This window comes from Gossypium hirsutum, chromosome A12 (genome assembly GCF_007990345.1).
Source record: "Gossypium hirsutum isolate 1008001.06 chromosome A12, Gossypium_hirsutum_v2.1, whole genome shotgun sequence".
NCBI lineage: Eukaryota > Viridiplantae > Streptophyta > Magnoliopsida > Malvales > Malvaceae > Gossypium > Gossypium hirsutum.
The window spans coordinates 61120147-61139777 of NC_053435.1; the positions used below are offsets into that span (position 1 = coordinate 61120147).

General features: G+C 38.1%; 1 non-coding gene across 1 annotated transcript; it reads left to right on the forward strand.

The window, feature by feature from the left end:
* The first annotated feature begins 9050 nt into the window (after positions 1–9050).
* On the forward strand, positions 9051–9157 carry LOC121211548 (small nucleolar RNA R71). The gene has a single exon (XR_005906772.1). It is a non-coding gene; the product is annotated as a small nucleolar RNA R71 (small nucleolar RNA).
* Positions 9158–19631: the final 10474 nt, after the last annotated feature.

Below are 19631 nucleotides of genomic sequence, written 5' to 3' on the forward strand. Positions count from 1 at the left end.
TGAAAGCCAAGTAGATCAATTAAATCAACTAGTCACCACATTTTGTAATTCGAGGTAAGTTGTATGTAAATAGTCCAACTACATTAATAATATATGTATTTGAGTTGTATTTAAATTATTATAGCATAAATTTCTTGATTGTGGAAATGAGAAAATGTGATGAGAATAGAGATAGTAGAATTCTTGGTTGAACCTTAGGAATTAAATCGAATATTCATGCCATGACATTTGGGTCACTTGTGTGAGCTAGCGTAAGACATGTCTGGGACATGTATCAGCCACATTATGAGAGCCAGTGTAAGACCATGTCTGGGACATGGCATCGGCATTGAGACGAGTCCTAGTGTAAGACATGTCTGGGACATGCATCAGCTACGAGATGTGTCAGTGTAAGACCATGTCTAGGACATGGCATCAACACAGATATGCTAGAACTTGTGTAAGACCATGTCTGGGACATGTCATCAAAACTTGACCCCATGTTTGAGGGTAAATGAGTATCCGATATTGTTTCAAATGGTTCAACGGTGAAAGTATGATTTCAAGTTAACAAGGAAAGTATAACCGGGTTGTGAGTGGTATAGGTACCTATATGGTATGTATGAAATGTGAGCTCCATATATGCTATCTGAGGTGTATTGAATATTAATGGGTAAGTTTTGCTTATACCACTTGTGTATTATGATACTTGTTGATGAATAGTAAAGTTATGTTGTATATTCATTTATGTGCAACTTACTAAGCTTTATGCTTACTCTCTCTCATTTGCCATTTTCTTATAGTGCTGCCTATCTAGCTCAAGGGTCAACAAAAGTTAGAGATATCGATCAAACTATCAATCAAAGCATTCAGTATAGTTTGATTTGTATTTTTGAATATGGCATGTATAGGGCTTCGACATTACTATTTTTGTATCATTGAGAACTGGCCAAATGTGTTGGCTTATGTTGGAAACCCTTCATTTTTTTAAGCCTTGAATGATGGCTAATATTTATTTTGATTTATATGCAAAGATGTTATGTTCATGGATGAGTAAAATGCACAAATGGAATGTTGTTTATTGATCGCGTGGTTTCATGATAGATTTTAAATATTTATAATTGCTCGTTCTTGAACTAACTATTATCGCGATGTAGGCAAGTGTACCTATCGAACAGTAGTATAGTTTTAGCAAGACCAGATTGTCAAACCCAAAGGAACTAAAAGTACTAGTAATGACTGTCTTTTTATTATCTAGCCTAAGAATAATGGGGTTTTGTTTTAATTAACTAATTATCTAAACTAAGAACGCACAAAGAAAAGGATTAGGGAAATGCTTTTGGGAAAAATCGATTGACTTAAGATAATACCTAAAGAAAAATCCACCTAGACTTTACTTGTTATTCTGGCTCCGAATCGGACGATTTATTCATTCAACTTGTTCCGTAGAGATCCCTAAGTTATGTTATTATCCCTATTCAAGACTAATAATGTCTAATCCCTAAATTTAATAACCAAGACTTTTCTCTAATTAACACTTTAAGGTTACATTAACTCGATCTATGGATCCCCTTATTAGGTTTCACCCTAATCCGGCAAAATCTTGTCACCCTATGTCTAGGCGCACAATCAACTCCGCTTAATTCTGATAAATGTACTCTTAGCCAGGGTCTATTCCACCTCTAAATAAGAGATTATCTTGAATCAGTATCCTAGGATATCAAAACAAGAATTAAGAACACATAATTAAGAACAAGTTAAATATTTATCATACAATGCAGAGAATAATAACAAGATTCGTCTTAGGTTTCATTCCCCTTAGGTATTTAGGGGATTTAGTTCATAACTAAATAAGAAAACATCTCAGAAAAATAAAGAATACAAAACATAAAGAAAACCCAAAACTCCTGAAAGGGAATTGAGGAGAGATCTTCAGTCTTGATGATGAATTCGGCTTCTGAGATGAGTCAATCGGTTTCCTTGGAGTAATTCCTTACTCCCTCTTCTTTGCGTCCCTTTTTCTCCTCTTTTAGGGTGTATTTATAGGCTTTGGACTGCCTAGAAGCCCTCAAAAGTGGCCTTTTCCAAATTGGACTTAACTTGGGCTCGGCAAGGACACACCCGTGTGACACGCCCGTGTATGATTACTTTAGGCCGTGTTCGAGCCTGTTAGAATGGCATGGACTGTGCTATGCCCGTGTGAGTCGTGCTCCAATTCTGCCAGATTGACACGACCGTGTGGTCTGCCCGTGTGAGGAGGTTGATTTCGTACTTTGGCCTATTTTCTCATTTTTTGGCCCATTTCTCGTTCCTTTCGCTCTCCTATGCTCTCCTAAGTGTAAAACATGAAATTAAAGCATTAGGAGCATCAAATTCACCAATTCTAATGGAAAATCATCCATAAAATGCGTTAAACATGGGGGAAAAATATGTATGAATTACGGTTTATCAAATACCCCCACACTTAAGCATTTGCTTGTCCTCAAGCAAAATCCTCAACTCATAATCAAAATAAATTCTTTTCAACTTATAATTTCTATCAATAATATCTCAAATTAATCCATAGGTAATCATACATTGAAAATTTAACTAAAAGAACATAAAAGTTTCAATCATTCCAAGTTGAGCATTTTATTCCGAAAACATAGGTGTCTTCCCTCATCTAAGTAATTACCTTTAATTCAGAATATCATAGAGTTTTACATCCTCACTAAAGATTCACTCAAATTACTCAAGGTGTTTAAGGACAATAAAGGAAGCACTCAATAGTCAATAATGGAAAGTCATTACCATAGGCTTGCATGAAAATCAAATCTCCACCACTGTAATTTAATATGATACCTCAATCAAAGGGTCTTTAGAGGGTTGTGATGAGGCTTGGTTAGGGGGTGTGGTCACAAGTTGAAAGAAAGGGTTAGAATCGAGATTGAATTGAAAAATTGCCTAACTAGAAAAAGAATTAATCTTTACTTACGTACAACAGAGCTTCTATCAGAATATGAAAGTACAGATATGTATACATAATTCTTTTTTTTAAGAACAAGTTAAAATAAAATAGACTGACTATTAAGAACAAAACATAGCTAGGAAGTCCATTCAACTCAAATCTCGACAAAAATAGGGATTAATTTAGGGGATTTCAACAATAATGGGTTAAAGGTTAATATTAAGGGTAATACAAGAAATGGCTTGTTAGGCTCAAGGGGGTTTACTAGGGGTTAATCGTGGAGGTAGGCTTTTCATGGCATGAGTGGGTTAATCCTAAGTACCTTAATCAGTTTGACGTATTAAATCAAATGGTGTGGTTTCGACATGCATAATCAAGCAAGTTCTAGAATAACAGTTCAATACTGACGCATTCAAAGCAATAATGCAAGTGAGCATGAAAGAATTAATAGATGCTCAAAAGGCTCAAAAATCTCACAAAAATTATGGCTTTTTGATGTTTATACTTGTGAATTCTAATTCAAAGTAATACCTAGACTTGGGAAACAACCTATAATTTTAATTTCTTTAAAATCAACTTATCATGCTTGATTCTCTAATGTCTTAAAGTTTAAAAAATCAATGCATAAATCCCTATGTTTTAATTCAAGATATATCAATCAAAATCATAAATTAATTAAAATTTATCCTAAATATGATATGAGAGTTTTTCATGAGAACAAGGTGATTATTCAGGGATTTTTCTAATAGTGACATGAATACCCCCCATACTTAAGATGTATATTTCCCTCAATGTACAAAGATAGATATTAGAGAATAAAAATAAGATAGGAGGAGGAGTGAAACTTCCTGTATTAAGAACGGATGATATCCTTGGATTGGCGAGATCGAGTATTGGAGATACTTTGGATGGCAAGCTGGATTCTAAAGGTAAGCCATTTTTTTTGAAGAGCAGAACAAATGAATCTTAAAAACTTAATAAAAGAAAAATAAAAGAAGATAATTATTCTAATTTTTCAAGTGGCACGGCCGTAGCACACGCCCGTGTGTGCCGTGGCTCGGCCGTGTTTGTCGCGAATTAAGATGTCGCCACACGGTCTTATCGCACGCCTGTGTGTCAAGACCATGTCGCTACGTTATCATATCGCACGGCCGTGTCTGGCGTGATTCGCTTCTTCCACGGTCGTGTAGGTTTTCGCACGCCCGTGTTATTTCGATAGTGTTGTCTACCGGTGCTAGACACGGGCGTGTCTCACGCCCGTGTTTATTCGGCAGATTCGACCACGGCCATGTCGCATGGCCGTGGCGTTTTATTGCAGCCCGTGTTTGGGGAAATCTTTTACCCTATTTTCGCACGGCCGTGTTTCCCTCCGTGTTGGTCACACGGCCGTCCGTGTGATCGACCGTGTAAAGTTAGGAACCTGTGCTTCAAAAACCCTGTGAGTGACCTAAATGTTTAAAACTTGAATTTAAAATAATTTAAAATCGTTAGTACTCGGGTTGCCTCCTGAGAAGCGCTTGTTTATAGTCTAAGCTCGACTTTTACCTTGTTGGTATATTCAGGTCAGTTTGTGCAGTCGTAGCTCCTCTCCATCGACTTTAAAATTCTCACCATTATAAAGTTTGAGACGGTGTGTATTTACTTTAAAAGTACCGTATGATGGGTGACTTACCTCTATTGTGCCATATGGATGAACAGATTGAATTACGAAGGGTCCTGACCATCGTGATTTTAGTTTCCTGGGAAACAATTTGAGTCTTGAATTGTATAGTAAGACGAGATTTCCAACTTCAAATTGTTGTCGTTGCTTTAAACGAACATCATAGCGCCACTTTGTTGCTTCCTTGTATAGGCGTGAATTTTCATAAGCATTGGCTCGCCATTCATCTAGCTCGTTTAGCTGCATCAACCTGTTTTTTCTTGCAAGTTCGGGATCAAGGTATAGAAATTTAATAGCCCAAAAAGCTTTATGCTCTAGTTCGAATGGTAGATGACAACTTTTTCCATAAACAAGTCTGTAAGGTGATGTCCCTATAGGAGTCTTAAAAGTGGTTCTGTAAGCCCATAAGGCATCGTCTATTTTTGTTGCCCAGTCTTTTCTGTTTGATTCTATCGTTTTTTCAAGGATCCATTTGAGTTTTCGGTTTGCTACTTCAACTTGTCCATTAGTTTGAGGATGGTATGGGATGGCTGTTCTATGATGAACTCCGTATTTCTTAAGGGTTTTTTCAAATTGGGTATTAGAAAAAAGAGTGCCTCTGTCACTGATAATTGCTCTAGGTGTTCTGAATCTCGAGAAGAGTTTTTAAGGAAACGTACTACCACTCTAGCATCATTAGTAGGTAGAGCTTGGGTTTCTACCCATTTGGACATATAGTTAACTACTACTAAGATGTATTTATTTCCAAATGAACTGGGGAATGGGCCCATGAAATCGATACCCCAAACATCAAATATTTCACAAGAAAGCATATAGTTTTGAGGCATTTTATCATGTTTAGATATGTTAGCTGTCCATTGGCATTTGTCACATAAAGTAACATACTTGATAGCGTCTTTGAATAATGAAGGCCAATAAAAACCTAATTCAAGTATTTTGTGTGTTGTCTTAGTGCCACTATAGTATCCTCCGGTTGGCCCTGAGTGGTAGTGTTCTAATATTTTTGATATTTCTAATCCTGTAACGCATCTTCTGATGACTTGATCTGAACATCTGCGAAACAGAAATGGATCGTCCCAAAAGTATTTTTTCACATCATTAAAGAATCGCCTCTTTTGCTGGTGTGTTAACCCTTTTGGGATAATGTTAGTAGTTAAAAAATTCACGATGTCTGCAAACCAAGGTACCTCAGAGATAGATATAGCGAAAAATTATTCTTTAGGGAACGAATCATTTATTTCCACATCATCTAGTTCTCTGGTATTGGATTTCTCGAGCCTGGACAGATGATCAGCCGCGGATTTTTAGCTTCATACTTGTCCTGAATTTCCAAGTCGAATTCCTGCAATAGGAGAATCCATCGAATGAGTCGAGGTTTTGCATCGGTTTTAGTTAAAAGGTAACGAAGGGCGGAATGATCAGTGTAAGCAACAACTTTAGACAATATGAGATATGATCAAAATTTATCAAATGCACAAACCACAACTAGCAACTCTTTTTCCATAGTAGTATAGTTTTCTTGTGCAACCGTTAAGGTTTTGCTGGCATAATAGATAGGTTGAAAATGCTTGTCTCTTCGCTGTCCCAATACTGCACCTACTGCAAAATCACTCGCATCACACATTAGTTCAAATGACAAGTTCCAATCAGGTGCAATTATGATTGGAGCATTAATTAATTTATCCTTTAAAGTATTAAATGCTCCTAAACATTTCTGATCGAAGTTAAAAGGTATATCTTTTTCTAGCAATTTAGTGAAAGGCTTAGCTATTTTACAAAAATCATTAATAAATCTTCTATAAAAACCAGCATGTTCTAAAAAGCTTCTAATAGCCTTAACTGAACTAGGGGGTGGTAATTTTTTGATTGTTTCTATTTTAGATTTATCCACCTCAATCCCTTTACTAGAAATTTTATGCCATAATACAATACCTTCTTGAACCATGAAGTGACATTTCTCCCAGTTAAGCACAAGGTTTGTTTCCTCACATCTTATTAAAACTCGTTTTAAATTTTTAAGGCAGACATGGAAAGAGTTACCGAATACTGAAAAATCATCCATGAAGACTTCCATGATATCTTCCACGAGTTTGTCAAATATGGCTATCATATAGCGCTAAAAAGTGGTAGGAGCATTACATAATCCAAAAAGGATTTTACGGTAAGCGAACATACCATATAGGCATGTGAATGTCGTCTTTTCTTGATCTTCAAGAGCTATTGGGATTTGGAAGTAACCAGAGAGTCCATCTAGAAGGCAGTAATACTTGTGTCTGGATAATTTTTCTAACATTTGGTCAATGAATGGTAAGGGGAAGTGATCTTTTCTTGTGGCGTCATTCAGTTTCCTTGTTGGTCACAACTGTCATGCCTCCTTTCTTGGGGACAACCTGCATTGGACTTACCCAAGAACTATCAGAAATAGGATAAATAATTCTAGTATCTAGAAGTTTAATTACCTCAGCTTTTACACTTTCCTTCATGTTGGGGTTCAAACATCTTTGAGCTTGCACACACGATTTGTATTCATCTTCCATCAAAATTTTGTGGGTGCAAAAAGAAGGGTTGATTCCTTTAATGTCAGAAATTTTCCACGCTATGGCCTTCTTATGTTCTTTTAATACTTGGATTAATTCCTCTTTCTCCTTGGGTTGCAAATTAGAAGCAATAATAACTGGTAATGTAGAATTATTTCCAAGGAATGCGTATTCTAAATGGTTTGGTAATTTTTTAAGTTCTAGGTTGGGAGGCTCCTCAATAGAGGGTTTTTGCTTAAGTTGATCATTTATCTTAATACCCTCATATTCTACTTGTCTTGACGAATGGTCATTAGGTTCCTCACCTGTCTCCTCGTCTTAAGCTGGATACTGTTCCTTTGTCTCCTCTTGTACAATTTCCTGAAAAGAGTCTTGAGTAAAATGATCAATAGAGTCAATTTCATGAATCATCCTGTTCCCTATAGAATCTCATAGCATCATAAATTTTAAAGATCATCTCCTCGTCACCTACACTAAGTACCAATTTACCGTCACCCACATCAATCACAGCTCTAGCAATGGCTAGAAATGGGCGCCCTAAAATTAAGGGTTTTTCCACATCTTCATCCATGTCAAACACAACAAAATAAATAGGGAATATAAATTTATCTACTTTTACAAGTACGTCTTCTATAATACCCCTAGGGTATTTAACAGATCTATTAGCTAATTGAATACTCATCCTAGTAGGTTTAGGTTCCCCAAGACCAAGTTGTTTGAACATTTTATATGGCATCAAATTAACACTAGCGCCTAAATCAGCTAGTGCTTTTTCAACATTCAGTTTACCAATTAAGCAAGGGATAGTAAAACTTCCTGGATCTTTTAGTTTGGTTGGCAGCTTGTTTTGGAGTATGGCAGAGCACTCCTCGTTGAGTTCTACTGTAGATAAATCCTCGAACTTCCTTTTATTTGTTAGAAGCTCCTTTAAAAATTTTTCATAGGTAGGCATCTGCGAGATGGCTTCAACAAAAGGTAAGGTAATATGTAATTGCTTAAAAAGTTCAAGAAACTTACCGAATTGTGCATCAATGCTATCTTTTTTAATTTTACTGGATATAGAACCGGTGGTGTATATTCCTCCTGCACTGGTTTGTCACTATTTTTGGGTTTTTCTTCCCTCCTTTCGCTTTCCACAGCTTCTTATGCTAACTTCTTTTCAGATTCCGCTAACACTTTCCCACTACTTAGTGTAACTGCTTTGACATGCTCTCTTGATTTGGTATTACTAAGCAAATTTCCTAGTGGTGTTTCCGAGATTAGTTTGGAAAGTTGGCTTTTCTGAGTTTCAATTCCTTAGATCGATGCTTGTTGATTCTTAAGTGTTATCTCGGTGTTCTGAAAACGGGTTTCTGACACTAATATGAACTTTGAGAGCATCTCTTCAAGATTTGGCTTCTTTTCCTGTTGGTAGGGTGGTTGTTGGTAGCCCGGAGGATGTTGTGGCTTTTGATTCCCTTGACCACCCCAGGAGAAAATTGGGTGGTTCCTTCAACCTGCATTATAAGTATTACTGTATGGGTTATTTTGAGATCGAAAGTTATTTTTACCCATATAGTTGACTTGTTCCTCTTCGGTTGTAGGATTGAAGGATTGATATTCTGTATGCACACCTCCTCCACTTGAGTCACACCTCATTACTGGATGTACTTGCATAGAACCAAGTAAACCATCAATCTTTTTATTGACAAGTTCTACCTGATTTGACAGCATAGTAACTGAGTCGACGTTATATACGCCGGCTGTTTTTGTTGGCTTAGTCCGCATGGCTTGCCACTGATAATTATTCAGTGACATTTCTTCAATGAATTCATAAGCCTCTTAAGGAGTTTTTTTGTTGATGGTTCCGCCAGTAGCTGCGTCAACCATTTGCCGAGTCGAAGGATTCAGACCATTGTGGAATGTTTGTACTTGAAGCCAAAGCAGTAACCCATGGTGAGGGCACCTTCTTAGCAAGTCCTTGTATCTCTCCCATGCATCGTAAAGTGTTTCTAAATCCATCTACACAAAAGAAAAGATATCACTACGTAATTTAGCCGTTTTAGCCGGCGAAAAATATTTTAGTAAAAATTTTTCGGTCATTTGTTCCCAAGTAGTGATAGACCCTCGTGGTAACGAGTTCAACCACTGTTTAGCTTTGTTTCTTAGTGAAAAAGGGAACAACCGAAGGTGAACGGTGTCATAAAAAATGCCATTAATTTTGAAAGTGTCACAAAACTCCAGAAAATTCGCCAAGTGAGTGTTGGGATCTTCATCCTGCAAACCATCAAACTGAACAAACTGCTGTATCATCTGAATTGTGTTAGGTTTTAGTTCAAAATTATTCACAGCAATAGCAGGTCTAACTATACTTGACTCAGTTCCTGTTAAAGAAGGTTTAGCATAGTCATACATAGTACGTGGAGCAGGATTTTGATTAGCCAAAATTGCAGGAGGTAGCTGATTGCCTTAGTTTTTAGCCATCTCTTCAGTTGGGGGTTGAGTATCGTCTTCTTACTCATTTTCTGTGTATCTTAAGCTGCGCCTTATTTCTCTTTGGTTTCTACGAACTGTGCGATCGATTTCTTCGTCAAAAAGTAATGGTCCCGACGGGTTTCTTCTAGTCATAAACTATAAAAACCTGCCAAGAGAAAAAAAATTAATTAGTAATAAAAATAATAAAATTAAATTAAATTGCAAGAAAAATAAATGGCTAAAGTAATAAAAATTTAGCGTTCCTAATATTTTAGTTCCCCGACAGTGGCGCCAAAAACTTGAACGCGTGGTTTCGTGATAGGTTTTAAATATTTATAATTACTTGTTCTTGAACTAACTATTATCGCGATGTAGGCAAGTGTACCTATCGAATAGTAGTATGGTTTTAGCAAGACCGGATTGTCGAACCCAAAGGAACTAAAAGTACTAGTAATGGCTGTCTTTTTATTATCTAGTCTAAGAATAATGGGGTTTTGTTTTAATTAACTAATTATCTAAACTAAGAACGCACAGAGAAAGAATTGGGGAAATGCTTTTGGGAAAAATCGATTGACTTAATACAATACCTAAGGAAAACTCCACCTAGACTTTACTTGTTATTCTAGCTCTGAATCGGACGATTTATTCATTCAACTTATTCCGTAGATATCCTTAAGTTATGTTATTATCCCTATTCAAGACTAATAATGACTAATCCCTAGATTGAATAACCGAGACTTTTCTCTAATTAACACTCTAGGGTTGCATTAACTCGATCTATGGATCCCCTTATTAGGCTTCACCCTAATCCAGAAAAATCTTGTCACCCTATGTCTAGGCGCGCAATCAACTCCGCTTAATTATGATAAACGTACTCTTAGCTAGGGTCTATTCCTCCTCTGAATAAGAGTTTATCTTGAATTAATATCCTAAAATATCAAAACAAGAATTAAGAACAAGTTAAATATTTATCATACAATTCAGAAAATAATAACAAGATTCGTCTTAGGTTTCATTCCCCTTAGGTATTTAGGGGATTTAGTTCATAACTAAATAAGAAAACATCTCAGAAAAATAAAGAATACAAAAAATAAAGAAAACCCAAAGCTCCTGAAGGGGAATTGAGGAGAGATCTTCAGTCTTGATGATGAATCTGACTTCTAAGATGAATCAATCGGCTTCCTTGGAGTAATTCCTTACTCCCTCTTCTCCGCGTCCCTTTTTCTCCTCTTCTAGGTTGTATTATAGGCTTTGGACTGCCTAGAAGCCCTCAAAAGTGGCCTTTTCCGAATTGGACTTAACTTGGGCTCGGCAGGGACATGCCGTGTGACACGCCCGTCTGCGATTACTTCAGGTCGTTTTCGAGCCTGTTAGAATGGCACGAGCGTGTGCTATGCCCGTGTGAGTCGTGCTCCAATTCTACCAAATTGACACGGCCGTGTGGTCTGCCCGTGTGAGGAGATCCAGGCTGTGTTGATTTCGTACTTTGGTCTATTTTCTCTGTTTTTGGCCTGTTTCTCGTTCCTTTCGCTCTCCTATGCTCTCCTAAGTGTAATACATGAAATTAAAGCATTAGAAGCATCGAATTCACCAATTCTAATGGAAAATCATCCATAAATTGCGTTAAACATGGGGGAAAAATATGTATAAATTACGGTTTATCATTTATCGTGGCTGATTTGGTTGCATGAGATAGCCTTAGATTGGTTTTGGTTGTCATTGTGCAGGCTGTGTAAATAAGGGCGGCTAAGAGGCTTGGTAAATACCCTTATAGTGTCCATACGAGTAGACACGCAGGCATGTGTCTAGGCAGTATGTAACACACGGTCTGCCTTATAGGCGTGTGGTCCGGCAGTGTGTCCCCTGCATGTTAAATTTTTAAGTCAGTATGCATGGTAGTAAACACACGGGTAGAGCCACAACTGTGTGTCTCAGCCATGTAAAGGACACGACCTAGCACATGGGCATGTGCCTTGGCCATGTGACATCAGAAACAAAATGTCCAGGTTTTTGCACACAGGCTAGGACACGGGCGTGTCATGGTCATGTGAAGGGCACGGGCCAGGGACACGGGCATGTGCCAGGCCGCGTGAAAACCCCTGCAGGTGTGCATTTAGAATTAATTCCACACGGGTGGAGGATATAGGCATGTCCCTATATTGCTTAAGCCGTGCGAGCCATGCGGTCCATCAACACAACCATGTTGAAATAGCCACACGAGCGTGTTGCCCTTCCACACGGGCGTGTGCCCTATTTCAAAGACAAATTTTCTATAGTTGGCTTAAGGGATCGGGTTGATCCTAAATAGTTTCCCATGGTCGATTTGGGGCTCGTAGCCCATGATAAGAAGCTTAAAGTAGAAATTAAAAAAGTTTCAATTTGAGCAGAGTTGTGGTGACTCAGAAATGTTTGCAAGCATGAGTTTAAAGTTAGATAATGCCTCGTATTCCATCCTAACGAAGGGTATGGGTGTGGGGTGTTACATTTAGTGGTATCAGAGCTATAGTTTAATCGGTTCTAGGACTAACCTAGTAAGAGTACAAGTCTAGCTATACATGCAATAACTGTATATTGATAGTGTGACGACTTCTGACGATTATAAACTGTATTTTTTACCTAGTAAATGGATCCTAGTAGAGCCACGACGGATGACATAGAGAGTAACACGCCGACTCCTGTCGAAGGGATCACGCCAGTTGAAAGTGAGCCCGTGACTGTAGGCCAAGGCGGAGGGGTTAGAGAAGCCTATCTCCAAATGATGGATGCTTGGTATACAGAGTTCGTTCGTGCAAATCTAAACACTCCACCTCCTCCACCTCCTCTGATCCCTCAATATGCCCCGATAGCTCCGCAGGGTGCTGACATGATCAGGAAGGAGAAGCCTCTGGAAGACAAGATTAGGAAGTAAGGGGCCGAAGAATTCCAAGTTAACTTAGATGACGACCCGGAGAAAGCAGAGTTTTGGTTAGAGAATACCATCAGGGTATTTGATGAATTATCGTGCATGCTTGAAGAGTGCGTGAAGTATGCAGTGTCACTCCTACGAGATTCGGCTTATTAGTGGTGGAATACTCTCGTGTCTGTTGTACCAAAAGAGAGGATTACTTGAGAATTCTTTTAGGAAGAATTTCAGAAAAACTATATTAGCCAAAGGTTCGTAGATCAAAAGAGGAATGAATTTTTAGACCTAAAGAAAGGCTGAATGTCGGTGACGAAATATGAACGTGAATTTGTGAGGCTTAGCAAGTATGCACGAGAGTGTGTGTCCATTGAAGGTACCATGTGTAAAAGGATTGAGGATGGTCTAAATGAGGATACCTGAGTATTTGTTGGAATTTTAGAGCTAAGAGAATTTGTGGTGCTCGTTGAGAGAGCATGCAAGGCGGAAGAGTTGGTTAAAGAGAGGAGAAAGGTAGTTATTCAGTCACGGGTTTCAAGAAAAAGACAGATGTGGAAATCACTTCAGTCCTCATCTAAGAAATCTAAGGAGTTCTCTACCTGATCGAATGCTTTGGTGGGGTTCTCGAATGGAAGCAAGAACTAGAAGAATGCGACTTCTAGAGTCCAGACCACTTCTGTCGCGAGTGTCGATAGTGCTCGGCCAACTAGGATAGAATATTCGCAATGTGGTAAGCGCCACTTCGGCGAGTTTCGCGGTAAAGAAAGAGGGTGCTTCAAATGCGGGTCACTGGACCACTTCATCTAAGATTGTCCCAAAATGGAAGAGAGAGAGAAATAGCAAGAAGTGAAGGCAAGTAGTGCTCCTTTGAGGGGTAGACTACAAAAGAACTCTAGAAGCAGGGCTACCAGTAGAGGTGCGCCAAGAGATGTTGCAGTGAGGTCTGAGGGCAAAGCGCCTGCAAGGACTTATACTATTCGTGCCCGTGAAGAGACAGAGTCTCCCGACGTGATCACCGTACCTTTTCCATCCACGATATATATGTTATTGCTTTAATTGACCTGGGGTCTACCCGTTCCTATATTTGTATGGAATTAATATCTCGTATGAACATGTTAGTAGAGCCTGTAGAATTTGTGATAAAAGTGTCCAACCCCTTGGGTAGATATGTGCTAGTAGACCAAGTGTGTAGATATTATCTGTTGACAACTAGGGGTCATTGTTTTTCGGCCAACTTGATGTTGTTTTCGTTTGATGAATTAGATGTAATCCTTGGGATGGACTGGTTGACTTCTCATAGTGTTGTAGTGGATTGTGGAAGGAAAGTTTTTTAACTGAAATGTGAAGACGGGAATATTCTTCGGGTTGGACCAGATGAATCGAATAATTTTCCCGTGATGATAGCGTCATGGATTGCTAAGAAATATTTAAGGAAAGGATATGATGCTTATCTCGCTTTTGTGCTAAATACTCAAGTGTCTGAATAGAAGGTCAAATCGATACCAGTGGTTTGTGAGTTTACAGATGTGTTTTCAGAAGAATTACCCGGACTACCTTTAGTGAGGGAAGTCGAGTTTGGAATTGAGTTGGTACCAGACACAACACCCATTTCTATTGCTCTATATAGAATAGCTCGAACCGAATTAAAGGACTTAAAAGCTCAACTTCAAGAATTGATAGATAAAGGTTTTGCGAGACCTAGTTCTTCACCGTGGGGCGCACCAGTGTTATTTGTGACAAAGAAATATGGTTCAATGAAGCTATGTATTGACTACCACCAACTGAACAAGGTGATGATAAAGAATAAGTATCCTCTACCAAGGATCGATGATTTGTTTGATCAATTGAAGGAAGCCATGGTGTTCTCCAAGATTGATTTGAGATCTAGCTATTATCAGTTAAGGGTTAAAGAGCAAGATGTACCGAAAACTGCATTTCAGATAAGATATGGGCATTATGAGTTCCTCGTCATGCCCTTTGGTTTGACTAATGCCCTGGCGGTATTTATGGATCTGATGAACTGCATTTTTCGACCGTATCTAGATAAGTTTGTCATTGTATTTATCGATGGCATACTGATTTACTCGTGTGATGAGGGGGAACATGCAGAGCATTTGAAAACCATGTTACAGACCTTAAGAGACAAGAAATTGTACCTAAGTTCAATAAGAGTGAATTTTGGCTTAGAGAAGTCAGATTTTGGGGGCATATTGTATCAGGTGATGGGATCCGAGTTGATCCGAGTAAGATTTCAGCCATTGTTGAGTGGAAACCTCTAAGAAATGTGACAAAGGTTAGAAGCTTTTGGGTTTGGTTGGATACTATAAAAGGTTTGTTCAAGGGTTTTCAATGATAGCTACCCCGATGACAAGACTACTGCAAAAAGATGTCAAGTTCGAGTGGACAGAAAAGTGCCAACAGAGTTTTGAGTAATTAAAGGCTTTATTGACCGAAGCCTCAGTGTTAGTGCAACCGGAGTTGGGTAAGGAATTTATGATATATAGTGATGCCGCCTTAAATGGTTTGGGGTACGTGCTTATGCAAGGAGGCAAGGTTATAGCCTATGCCTCAAGACAGCAAAAGCCACATGAGAAAAATTACCCGACGCACGATCTAGAGTTGACCGCCATCGTGTTTGCATTGAAGATTTAGAGGCACCATTTGTATAGAGAAAAATGTCGAGTATTCATTGACCACAAAGGTCTCAAGTATTTAATGATGCAGAAGGAATTGAATCTATGGCAACAAAGGTGGCTAGAGCTAATAAAGGATTATGAGCTGAGAATTGACTATCACCCGAGAAGGGCGAATGTAGTTGCCGACGCCTCGAGTAGAAAGTCACTGTTTTCCTTGAGAGCCATGAATACTCAATTGGCTATGTCCAGCGATGGTTCAGTCCTAGTAGAGTTGAGAGATAGACCGACATTTCTACAAGAGATCCGTGAAACTCAGAAAGATGATAAGGAGTTGTAAGCTAAGATGACTCAGTGTGACACGGAATATGAATCCGAGTTTTGTATTGGTGTTGATGGATGTTTAATGTTCAAAAATAAAGTTTGTGTACCCAAGGGCAATGAGCTTATTCATAAGACTCTGCGAGAGGCCCATAGTGGTTGTTTGTTCGTCCACTCGGGCAGTGTAAAAATGTACAATGACCTGAAGAAAATGTATTGGTGGTCGGGGGTGAAAAGAGATATTTCAGAGTTCGTTCCTAAGTTTCTTGTGTGTCAGCAAGTGAAGGTTAAACACAAAGTACCTTCGGGTCTACTCCAGCCTATAACAGTTTCAGAGTGGAAGTGAGATCAAATTACCATGGATTTTGTGACGGGTTTTCCGATAACCCCGAAAAATAAATATGCTATTTGGGTTGTTGTGGATAGGCTAACAAAGTTGGCACATTTTATACCAGTGCGTACCGACCATTCCCTTGAGAGATTGGTTGAATTGTACGTTTCTGAGATTGTGAGACTACACGAGGTGCCCTTGTCGATTGTTTTAGATAGGGACCCGAGATTTTCCTTGAGGTTTTGGAAAAAGTTACAAGAGGCATTGGAAACAAAGTTGAGTTTTAGCACGACATTTCACCCACAAACCGACGGCCAGTCAGAAAGAGTGATTCAGATTTTAGAAGACATGTTGCGGTGTTGTGTTCTCGAGTTTCAAGGTAGTTGGGAAAGGTACTTGCCACTGGTTGAATTTGCCTACTACAATAATTATAAGACAAGTTTGAAAATGGTGCCTTATGAGGCTTTGTATGGGCGAAAGTGTCGAACGCCCGTATATTGGACTGAGCTCAGAGAAAGTCAGATTCACGGGGTCGATTTAATCAAAGAGATTGAAGAGAAAGTTAAAGTGATTCATGACTACTTGAAGGCCGCCTCGGATAGACAGAAATCCTACGCGAATGTGAAACGAAAGGACATTGAGTTTCAAGGCGGTGATAAGGTATTTTTGAAAGTATCCTTATGGGGGACAGTCCTCAGATTTGGTAGGAGAGGCAAGTTGAGTCCTCATTTCATAGGACCTCATGAGGTTATCCAGAGAGTAGGACCGGTTGCCTATCGATTGGCTTTACCACCAGAGCTGGAAAAGATTCATGACATATTTCATGTGTCCATGCTACGCCGATATAGATCAGACTCTTCGCATGTGATTGCGCCAACAGAGGTTGAGATTCTTCCGGACATGACTTATGGCAAAGAGCCGGTCAAGATATTTGCTCGGGAAGTCAAACAGTTAAGAAATAAGAGCATTGCACTCGTGAAAGTTTTGTGGCATGGACATGGAGTCGAGTAAGCCACATGGGGACCCGAGGAGACTATGAGAGATCAGTACCCTAACTTATTCGCTGGTAAGATTTTCGGGGACGAAAATCCCTAAGGGGGAGAAATGTAACAGCCCAATTTAGGGCCTAGTCAGAATAGTGGTCCTGAGACCAAAAATTCAGAGTCGAATAAATTATTTTATTATTATATTGGAGTCATTGCATGTTTATATTAGTGTATGAAAAATTTGTTGAGTTAATTTTGACGTTCGTGAGCTCAATTGAGAAAAAGGACTAAATCGCATAAAATACAAAAGTCGTAAATTGATAGCTAAAAGTGTCAAATAGCTAGAGAACAAAGATTGAGAGTCTTTAAAGGGTAATTAGACCCTATTGTGATAGCTTGGCCAGCCATGAGAGATGAAAGTGTGGTAAAGTCAACATTAGGTAATGTTGATGACATAAGGTGTACTATAATGATGCGAAAAACCCTAGCTATCATTTTCTTTTCTCCATCCTTTCTTTTGACTGAAATTTTCAGCAAACAAATGGGGTTTTAAGAGCTTGAAAATTCAGCAACTTTAAGCCTTTTCAAGTAAGTGATTTTAAAGGTTTTTCTTGAACATTTTTGTTCTTTTGAAACCCTTGAAACATGGGTTTTCAAATAAGGGTACTATTTTGCAAAATGATTAAGAGTGTAGGATTGTTCCATGAAAGGGTTTGTAATGTTTGCTAAGTTTTTATGGAAGAAAACTTTTGTGAAAGGTGTTAGCATGAAAACACCTAAAAGGACTATACTGCATAAGTTGTAAAATAGATGTTAAGGATGTGAAATAGTGGGAATTTGGAGTTGCTATAAGAGTATAAAGGGTTCGGCTAGGCTTAAGATATGAAGAAATTTAATAAAAATCAATTTTCAGGCCTAAGGGTAAAATGGTCATTTTATCAAAGTCTATGGGCAAAATGGTCATTTTACCAAATATATGAATTTTGGACTACTAAATTTTATTTAGTGACTAAATAAGTGCATTTTTCAATTATAGATCAAGAAGCACCAAATTCGAACTTAAACTGGAGGAAAGCCAAGCAAATCGATTAAATTGACTAGTCGCCACATTTTGTAATTCAAGGCAAGTTGTATGTAAATAGTACAACTACATTAATAATATATGTATTTGAATTGTATTGAAATTAATCATAGCATAAATTGCTTGATTGTGGAAATGAGAAAATGTGATGAGAATAGAGATAGTAAAATTCCCGGTTGAACCTTAGGAATTAAATCGGATATTCATGCCATAACATTTGGGTCAGTTGTGTGAGCTAGTGTAAGACATGTCTGGGACATGCATCAGCCACATTATGAGAGCCAGTGTAAGACCATGTCTAGGACATGGCATCGGCATTGAGACGAGTGCTAATGTAAGACATGTCTGGGACATGCATCGGCCTCGAGACGTAAGCAAGTGTAAGACATGTCTAGGACATGCATCAGCTAGATGTGTCAGTGTAAGACCATGTATGGGACATGGCATCGACACAGATATGCTAGAACTTATGTAAGACCATGTCTGGGACATGGCATCAACTTCTGACCCGATGTTTGAGGCTAAATGAGTATCCGATATTGTTCCAAATAGTTCAACGGTGAAAGTATGATTTCAACTTAACAAGGAAAGTCTAACCGGGTTGTGAGTGGTACAGGTACCTATATGATATGTATGAAATGTGAGCTCAATAAATTGTAATAGACCGGTTTTGACCCTAGTAGGAACAGTGGTTTCAGGACCACAAATCTGAGTCCGAAAAATATTTGAATATTATTTCCTGTGTCCATGATGAATGAATTTGCATCTGTAAATTTCTGTGATTTAATTTTTTTGTTCCTATGCTTAATTATTAAAAAGGATTTAATCGCATAAAGGGTGAAAGTTGTATACAAATTGCTTAAAGTGTTTAATAGCTATGAAGCATTAAAATAAGGGTCCTTTCATGTCAATTATTCCATTAATATTAATGGTGGACAACGATGGACATTAGTTGGTAAAAATTCAATGATATATGCCATGGGAAAAATGGTAAACTATGAAATAAATAGAGTAAAATACTGAATAAAAAAAAGGGGCATGTAAAAACACTTTGTTCAACCAAAATTAAGAGAAAGAAGAAGCCATTGAAGCATTTTGATGTTCGGCTAGTGCATGTCTAAATAGGTGAGCTTATTTTGCTTGATTTTTGGTGATTTTTACGTTTCTATGATCGTTGCTTCGTGTTCTACTGAGCCCATGTCTAAATTTATGTTTCTATTAATGATTTCATTAAATGCCATAGTTGATATCCTGAGTTTTGTGATGTTTTTGGCTGAATTATGAAGGCCTAGTAGATGGTTCATAAGTTTTGTCTTTGAATTTTTTATGTAATTGAACTATTTAGGATAAATTGTGAAAATAATGTTTTGGGGGACAAAAATGTGAAATAAACATGTTGTGTAGGTTTATATAGAAGCCATGAAAATTCAGCTAGCCCTTATTGCAAAGAAATTTTGCATATTTGTGATTTTGTGAAAAAATGGACTGAATTGTCAAAGTGCGAAAATGTAAGGGCTAAAATGCAAAGTGCCCTAAATATGCGTTCATGTATTATTTTGAATGAAATGAATGATTGAATTGTTGAATTTGAATTGTATTAGATCAAGAACAAAGAAAATCAGACTTAGATCGAGGGAAGTCCAAGATAGTTGAATAGTCGACTCGTTTCCTTCTGAAATTCGTACGAGGTAAGTCAAATTACAATTTCGTGTTAAATTGATTAAATTCTGTACATATAAACTGTAATTTGTCTTAGACGGCCTAGAAAGCCTGATGAATGAATTCCGAGTCAATTCCAATAAT